At 45.6% G+C, this 9,348-nt stretch overlaps 1 pseudogene; it reads right to left on the reverse strand.

Moving 5' to 3' along the window:
• Positions 1-7,937: 7,937 nt before the first annotated feature.
• LOC136574035 (U2 spliceosomal RNA) lies at positions 7,938-8,119 on the reverse strand (annotated as a pseudogene).
• Positions 8,120-9,348: the final 1,229 nt, after the last annotated feature.

Here is a 9,348-nt window from a genome sequence, read left to right on the forward strand (position 1 = left end):
CCATATGGGGGGCGTTTTTTATTTGTCCAACACATATTTACATAGACGTTTTTGCAATTGTTAAAAACAGTACATTAAAACATATTAAACAACACATTAAAACATACCATTTAAAACATTCGTCTACATAAAATACATGTTAAAAATACAGAACAAGTTAATATCACATAAAAGGGCCCTTGGTGGCATCATATTATGGAGCTCCATTCTGATAAAAGCCATTTTCTCGCTAAAACTGGGAAATTTTTCTTATCCACTAAAAAGTACTGGTGCATCTCATTAAGAGTAATGGCTAAAATGTCCTTCACAGTTAAAATTTCATGTTTAAAAACTAAAATGTTTCTGGATTTCCATAGAGCTGCTTTGACCGAATTGACCATCTTCCATGCCATAATTTTCTGAGTCCGTGTGGGGCATTCCAGGCATCCATACAGGACGGCATCCAATGTTAGTCTCTTAAGTCCTGTTATTTTAATCAGTAGCGGCAACATCTTAGTCCATATTCTCTTTGTTATGTAGCAGGTCCACATCAGGTGGGTCGTCGTCTCTTCTCCTGCACATCCTGGTCTTGGGCACGCGGCAGTGTTGGTCAAACCTCTACGATGCTGGAATGCCCGGCATGGAAGACAGTCATGGACGCAGCTCCAGGCCAGATCTTTCTGTGAATTAAAAATATAATAATTAACCATTGTCCAAGTTTCCTTGCTTTGTTTTTCGTTAAAATTACTTACTTGAACATAAAAACCACTTTTCTTAATATCCTTTAAAATGACTTTACTATTCATTAAAACTTGTGGGCTTTTGCCAGTAAAATCATATAAAATCGCTATTTTCTCTAAAATCTTGTATTCTCCGGGCAGATTAAAAGAGTAAGGGGAATTTAAAACCGTCTTGAACCAATTGTTCCTCCTCATAAAATAGCCTGTGTTATACCGGATAAAATAGGACCAATAGTGGTTTTTAAAAAGAGCACCAATACACAAACTAAAATACTTTGTATATAAAAAGGCTTTAAAATCAGGGAAATCTTTTCCTCCCATCTCCTTCGGCTTCATCACGATTTCCCTGCTTAGTTTCTCCATCTTGGAGCTCCATAAAAATGTGAAGCATGCTTTAATAATTTTATTAAAAACTCTGCCAGGAGGGGGAAACACTAAACTGAGGTACAATAAAATAGGTAAAATCACAGATTTGGTGATTAAAACCTTCCCCTCCATGGTCAGCTGCCGCATGCTCCACATACAGATTTTCTTATTGATTTTTTGTGCCACCAAGTCCCAGCTGTTAAGACCTCTGTTATCCTCGTTGAAGGAGACTCCTAAAATCTGCACCGAGTCGGACACAGGAATGGGGACATCTGGCAAGGGCAGGTCCCCGATTTTTAAAACACTACTTTTGTTAAAATTGACTTTAAAACCCGAGGCGCAGCAATAAAACTCAATTTGTCTAATAGCCTTCTGGATCGACAGGGTGTCCCTTCCGAGGATTGCCACATCGTCCATGTACCCCACTACTTTAGCCTCGATCCCCCCGCCGCCGGGCAGGGGGATCCCACGGATCTGCTTGTCCCGCCGTATGGTGCATAAAAGAGGCTCTAGTGCGCATATAAAAAGTAGTGGGGACAAGGGACACCCCTGCTTCACCCCGGAGTTTAAAAGCACTTCCTGTGTCCTAAAACCGTTGACTAAAATTCTACTCGTGCAGTTGTTGTAAAACGCTTTTAAAGACAATAAAAAACCTTCCGGTATACCCATTCTCTCTAAAACCTTAAAAAGATAAAAATGCGACACGCGGTCAAAGGCTTTTTCAAAGTCGATGGTTAAAATTGCCATTTTTCCGCTTCTTGATTTTGTGTCGCTAATACAATCTTTGATCAGGTTAAGATTCTCCCATATTGCCCTCCCGGGCACCCCACAGACCTGGTTGGGGTGTACAATTTTGCTTATTACGGTCTTGAGGCGGTTTGCACATATTTTGGCCATTATTTTGTAGTCACTGTTCAGAAGGGTGATCGGTCTCCAGTTCTTGATGTCCGTCTTGTCTCCTTTCTTGTATAAAAGAGACACGTCACCCTTCTTCCAGGACCCCGGGAGGGCTTTAGACATAAAAACCTCAGTAAAAAGGGAGAAAAGGTCATCCTTAAAAATACCAAAAAAGGTGACATAAAACTCTATGGGTATACCATCGGGCCCAGGCACCTTACCTGGTTTAAAACTTTTAATAGTGTCTAAAATCTCCTGTTCTGTGATGTCCCTTAGTAAAATCTCACGAGAACCAGGATCTAAAACGTCGGTAATCTCCTTCAACGAGTCATTCATAAAATCAATGTCAACAGGTTTAGTATTAAAAAGATCCGCATAAAAACCATACACTTTCTTTAAAATACCCTGTATGTCCTTGGTGCCATCGAGATCATCGAGGACTGTCCGCTTGTCTCTTATCTTCTTGAAGAAGTACCTGGAGCAGGTCTCGTTCTCCTCCAGATGTTGCACTTTCGAACGGAATATAATTTCTTTTCCCCTCTGCTCCAGGCACCGGGCGATCTCTTTCTTCACCTCGATGATCTCGTGGTCCACCTCTATGTCATGTTCTCTGAACTTATACAGGGTCTGCAGGCGAGTATTCAGATTAGAATAAAATGTACGTTTTGCTTTAGCTTTAGCGATCCCAACCTTAATAAAAAATGTTTTTATTTTCAGTTTCATCTTCTCCCACCACTGGCTGGTGGGAGTGTTGGGATCTTTTACTCGCCTGCAGTCTTTATAAAAAGTGATAAAATCAGATAAAACCTGCGGATCTTCTAAAAGGGACACATTAAACTTCCAGGCATTCTTACCGGATTTTCTCTTTAAAACTGAATCAACTTTAAAATATAAAAGCTTATGATCCGAGAAAACATTGGTAAAAAGGTCACATCTAAAAGGCAGTACTTGGTAAGAGCAGAACATAAAATCGATCCTGGAGCTGCACAGTCTGTTGCTCCAGGTAACGCCGGCTTCCTCTGATGCGCTGGGGTTGCATTTTTTGTAAGCATCAGTGAGCTTGGCGTCTGAGATGATGTTTTTTAGCAAGGCTGAGGTTTTATCATAATTTCTGCTCACTGAGCTTGAAAGCCGGCGTTCCCCCTTTAAAATACAATTAAAATCTCCCGCTAAAATGAGAGGATCTGAATCGTTTAAAAAGAGGGGTAAAATCTCTAACATTTCTGCTCGGGTGTTTTTATCTGTTGCACCATAAAAATTTAAAAACTGCCACTTTACTCCGTTAATAAAAGCTTTGACCAATAAAATTCTGCCTGGTAAAATTTCGTTAATAACGTCAATTAAAACGTTTCCTTTAAAAAGAATGGCGACCCCCGCCGATCTGGTCTCGTTAGAGCCGGACCAGACCGACGGTCCATGTACCCAGTCCTCTTGGTATTTTTTGTACTGGGCTCTATGCGGGATCCCGCACTCCTGCAGGAAAAAGACGGAGGCAGCGAAAATCGTCAGGTAGTTGAAGAGGGCGACCCTCCTCACGTGGCTCTCGATGCTTCTGACGTTGAACGTGAGTCCCGATAGAGCAGCCATGGGGGACTAGGAAATGTGTGGGTCTCTGCTCAGAAGTCCCCGGGCAAGCCAAAGACCTCGCTGACACTCTCACACCCCCCCGCATCCGAGTCCATCGTAAAAGTCGATGCTGGAGAGGAACCTACCTCGCTTAGTGGACCCCCTACGGTGCCCGAGAGAGGGATTTGCGTAAAGTCCCATACCGATTCTATTTCTACTGGGAACTCCAAGGGGGCTGGCAGGCCAGCTCCCGTGCTCATATCTGACCCCTCCGCCGGGGTGGGTACTCGGCTCTCGCATGTATCTCTGCCCTCGGAGGTGGCACCCCGCGCCCCCTCCTGGCAGGGAGGGGGAGGGGCCTTCTGGGCTGACACCGCAGGGGGTACTTCCCCAGGGTCCTCCAACTGAGTCGGAATCTCCGGGGTTCCCCCCTGCACCACCTCCGAATAGAGCCTGCCTCCCGAGCCTTTCCGCCTTTTCTGTGTTGCTGCCGCCGTGCCCCCTGGGTCCTCCACCTCAGGCACCGCTTGAGCGGGCATCTTGGGAGGGCCTGGACCGGCTTCCCCGGCTCTACCACCTCCACCGGTTTCCCGGGAGGGAGAGCCTGTCCGCCGGTCACTCACCCTCCTCTTTATGCTCCGCTGTTCCTTACCGGTCTGGGGGGGTCCACTGGAGACCTCCATCTCCTCAGGTTCCTCTCCCTGGGGGGGTGCTGCTTGGTCATCTGGCTGCCCTGGCTGCTCCTTCGGTCCGGGTCGCCCTTGCTGCTCCGTCTTCTGTGCTCTGTGGGGGCAAAACGTGTAGAGGTGACCAACACTGCCGCAGAAATAACAACCTTTGCCTTTTTTGCACTCGCTTGTCTCGTGATCAGTGCCCCCACATTTCTTACAAGTACTCGCACAGTTTTCTTTTTGGTGACCGTATGTTGAACAAACCCTGCAGAAGTCGGGCATTCCCGCAAAGTACAGGTCGCCATTCACTTTGCCCAATTTAAAACGCGCGGGCGGTAAGATCACTCCCCCCGGCCAACTGGGGTCACTTATACACGTGGCCTGGAAACGCCACTTCGAGGTCCAGATGCCAAACTCGTTCATAATTTTTCCCATACATCTGACGGATTTAAAATATCGTGATAGGAAAGCCTCAACCTCTTTCACGTCAATGTAAGGAGAATACATCTTAATCACCACGAGTTTAGTTATGTCGAGGACGTGCTCGACCAGCAAGACACCCGCAAGCTTCGGATCTTTCTTCTCTGGGATGGCCGCCACCAGATCTCGAAATATGCCAGTTTCAGTTAGGGTAACGTCGTAGATCCGTCGCTTGGGGTAGTCTTGGATCGCTAGAATCTCTCTCTTTTGCACATTAAATACTCCTTGTAGCACGTCCTCAACCACATACCTCAGGCCACGTGTATCCGCACTATTCGTAAAAGAGACACGTACTGTGTTCTTAATCCGCGCATATGCCGGTATTTCTTGTGGGCTTTCGCCCATGTTTGTAGAAGGGAAGTCACAAAACCGCTTTGTGACTCAACAATAGTAGCGCCCTCCTCTGGCCCGGAGACCAGAAGAGGCAGGGGGATCGCAACCCGTTTACCCTGGGACTAATCCCTCTCCCCGATAGCAGCAGGCGGGTGAAGCCCACCGGAGTGGGCGATCCCGCCAGGCAGAGGAGAGGGGTACCCGAGTTACCTTCTGACTAAGACCGCCTGTACCAGGTACACTTGATCTTAGCCAAAAGGCCGAGAAGCGATAACCCGAAATGGGTTTCACCTGTAGCCCGGTCCGCCCAACTCCACTTCCAAGGCTTGAGGCAACACGCTCAGCCAGCACTCTGGGCGCACCCACAATGCACCCAGGCAGCTGGGAGAGCTAGTAAAACTTTCCATAGCCCCGCCCCACGCCTTCTCAACCGCGCCCAGCCTCACACCCTCAGTCCTTCCTCTTGCACCGTGCTCACGCATCCTAGGCTTGCAGAGCCTGCTGCTGCAGGACTCGTCAGCTCCCTACAAACGAGGGTTAAGCCGGCGATGACACTAGAAGCAAGCACTAGTTTGTCTCTGAAGGTGCGTCGGCCGGTCGGTTGGAGGGATCTCTTCGGCCAGCCGCATTTCGAGTAGGGACGGATGGAAACTTTTTACCTAAAATAAGGGAAATTGGCTTCGGCCCCATAGGGCTTTATTGCCTTCCCCTGGGCCAGCATTAGTAGACCCTAGTAAGGAGAATATTAGAGCGGCATGGTCATCCGAAGAACTTAAAAACATACAGCAGGCCTTTTTTGCCCGCCCGCCATACATACATACATACCTACAGATTTTATATTTTTTTTACATATATACATTATATATATATATATACATACATACATACATACATACATACACACACACACACACACACACACACACACACACACATACACACATATACACACACACATACAATCTTAAATCTATCTTTAATCTATATCTACAAAATCTGTAAATTAGAAATAATCCATATCTATATTCTACATAATTAATAAAGATAGATAGATAGATAGATAGATAGATAGACTCACATACATGCATACATACATACATACTGTATGCAATTGAGCCAGGTGTTTGGAAGGCTGACGATGTCACTCCTTTGTGATGTCATCAATTTAGAAGCATTAATACCGGGCTTGGCAGCCATTTCAGTCAGTCTCTGCTGCAGCTGGGAGACGGGAGATGGTCTTTATTTCCACCAAGAAGCTGCAGAACTACCGGTAACTGCATCATTTTTATTTTATTCAATATAGGTTTTATTGGTTTCATGGAGGGGGGGAAACTTTTGCCTTATCTCAAAGCAATGTAAAAATAACTTTGACAATGAAACTTAATAAATCAATTTCGAGTTGAACTATATCATGTTTGTCTGTGATATTTTATAAGGTCTACAAACAGGGGAATGAGGGGAGGGTAAGGGGGGGGGGAGTGGTAAGGGAGGGTAGGTATCTATGACACGGGAGAAAGAGAAAATAAAACAAAAAGGGGGGGGGGGGGCGGGCTCCGGAATTGTTGTTTCTCTTTACAATTGTGGTTTAAACGTGTTACTCACATGTCCCTGTCTGTAACCACTTGGTAAATAGGGGTGAGCTCCGGGCATCTATCCATATCGCCCAGGTGTGATACAATTTATCATAGCCTGACGGCTCATCTAGAAGCCTCATTCTCTCCATACGCTCTATTTCGTGGATCATTGTTATTTTTAGTGGAGTGCATTTTTTATGCAGCACACAAGGGGGAGACAGCGGCCTACCAAAATCTAGTTGGCTGCTGCTGTGGCTTTCTTTTTTTTAAAAAAAGGTAGGTTCCGTTCTTCCATGGTGAGGAATAGGCAGGGAGGTTCCGTTTTTGCCAGCTGGGGAATGCTTATAGGCAAGGCCTTATCCCTGGTGGTGCATGTAACGTTAGACCACGTTTCAGCATTCAGTCAGTCAGTGGCTGACAAACGAGCTCCATGCAAGTTTACATTAAACAGACACATTTCTTTCTTTACTGTATTGACTGCGGTCTGTAATCGAGCGGTTGAACTGTTTCTGTGTCCATGCATTGAATAAAGCAATACATCCTTGTAAAGTAGACGTCCGTTCGTTGGAGTTCTTTGCTCCCCGAGTGTTGCTCCATCTCTAAACGTTGGCCTGGATCTTCATGGACGAATACTGCCCATCCCACGTGGAGCGTGTATCTCAGCCCGCGTGGAGTGCTGCAGTCCAATGAGGTATTCCGTGCTACATAGCAAGCCTTGGGCCTGTGTGATTGGGGGTCCGCTGCTGTCTGTCCACTCTGAAGCGCGCATCCGGGGCCGGCCGCTTTTCGACTACCAGCGACTGCAGGTCACACACACAGGCTGGTTGGAATGGCCTAGCATTATCCTGATCTGGAGGTGTAACTTGAAGCTGCGGGGCCCGAGTACAAAGTCTGGAACTGGGCCCCCAAACTATAAAGCTTCATTGATAGCATTGGTTTACAATGTGGGGAAGAGAGACTTTATGGGCCCCCTGGGGCTCCGGGCCCCCTGCACATACACCCATGACCCGAATACGTGAAGCATACAGACGCAGGCTGCCAGGATACGCTGTGCCTGCCCGATGTTTCCAACTTGGCTATTAGCGCAGCGGTAGGTACGAACTATAGAGTGCGGCTGCCATATGAACTGGTGTGTGTGTTGTTTTGCTTCCAGTTGTACCTGTGCTGTGCACACTCTGGCAGACGCAGCTGCTCAGTGGATACAATGTTGCGAGCAGACGGGCTGAGTGTCAATCAAAGTGCTTGGGTGGTGGTAGCAGCAGCCGCCACAGCTGCGCTGCACCTCTTGCTCGTCAGTTTTGTTTTTCTGCTTTTGGAAACTGCTGTAGGAAAGGGGGTGCACCGGTCCTGGAGGTACTGCAATACCAGGTCAATGCGTGGAGTGGACAGAGCAAGCTCTTTTTCCAGCTCCCTGTTCTAAAAATCCATTTAATATATGGTCCCCAGATAGGGGACGTATCAGATATTAAACTGATAAGAACAGATTTTTTTTTGAGTTGACATCCCCAACTAGTGGGGTGACTTTATTGAAACATCAAGAGTTTTACCCAATAAATGCACTTTAGAAACATTTTAAAACCTAAAATGTTCTAAAACAAAAACTCTTTAAAAATACAGATATACATACACATAAAATGGGCACTTGGTGGCATCACAATATGGAACTCCACTCACTTAAAAGCCATTTTCTGGATAAAATCGGAAAGTTCTTTTTATCTATTATAAAATAATCATACATCTCGCTAAAACCAATAGATAAAACGTCCTGCACTGTTAAAATCTCATGTTTAAACAGTAAAATGTTTCGGGCCTTCCATAGAGCCGCCTTCACGCAGTTGATGGTCTTCCATGCCATTATCCTCTCGGTCCATGTGGGGCACTCCAGGCATCCGTACAGCACGGTCTCCATCTTTAGCTCTTTAATCCGGGTGATTTTACGTAGAAGAGGGCTTATTTTAGTCCATATAAGTTGGGCGAAGTAACAGGTCCACATCAGGTGTTGTATCGTCTCGTCATCTCGGCATCCTGGTCTTGGGCATGCGGCAGAGTTGGTCAGCCCTCTTCTATGCTGGAATGCCCGGCATGGAAGACACTCGTGAACGCAGCTCCAGGCAAGGTCCTTCTGGGAATTAAAAAGAGAATTATCATTCACCATTCTCCATATTTGTTTTGTTTTTTCTTCATTAAAATTCCCTGCAGGCGCCATAAAACCACTTTCCTTTATGTCCTTATATGTTTTTTTACTATTTAAAAGATATTGTACGGTCTTACCACTCAGATCATATAAAATCACCGTTTTTGCTAAAATCTTGTACTCGTCTGTCAGGTTAAAAGAATAGGGGGAGTTTAAAACTGTGGAAAACCACCTATGTCTACGCATAAAATAACCTGTATTAAAACGGACGAAGTAAGACCAATAATGACTCTTAAAAACAGCATTCAAACACATACTAAAAAACTTAGTTAAAAGAAAAGCCTTAAAATCAGGGAAATCCTTCCCCCCCATGGGTTTGGGTTTTAAAACTATTTCTCGTCTAAGTTTTTCCATCTTGGAGTTCCATAGGAAGGTGAAGCATGCTTTTGTGATTTTCTTTAGCAGCCGGTCTGGAGGGGGAAACACCAAACTGAGGTATAGTAAAATCGGTAAAATAATCATCTTTGTAATTAAAACCTTCCCCTCCAGCGTCAGCTGCCGCATGCTCCACATACACAGTTTTTTGTTTATTTTTTGTGCCACCAAGT

Source organism: Eleutherodactylus coqui, chromosome 7, assembly GCF_035609145.1.
Source record: "Eleutherodactylus coqui strain aEleCoq1 chromosome 7, aEleCoq1.hap1, whole genome shotgun sequence".
NCBI classification, from domain to species: domain Eukaryota; kingdom Metazoa; phylum Chordata; class Amphibia; order Anura; family Eleutherodactylidae; genus Eleutherodactylus; species Eleutherodactylus coqui.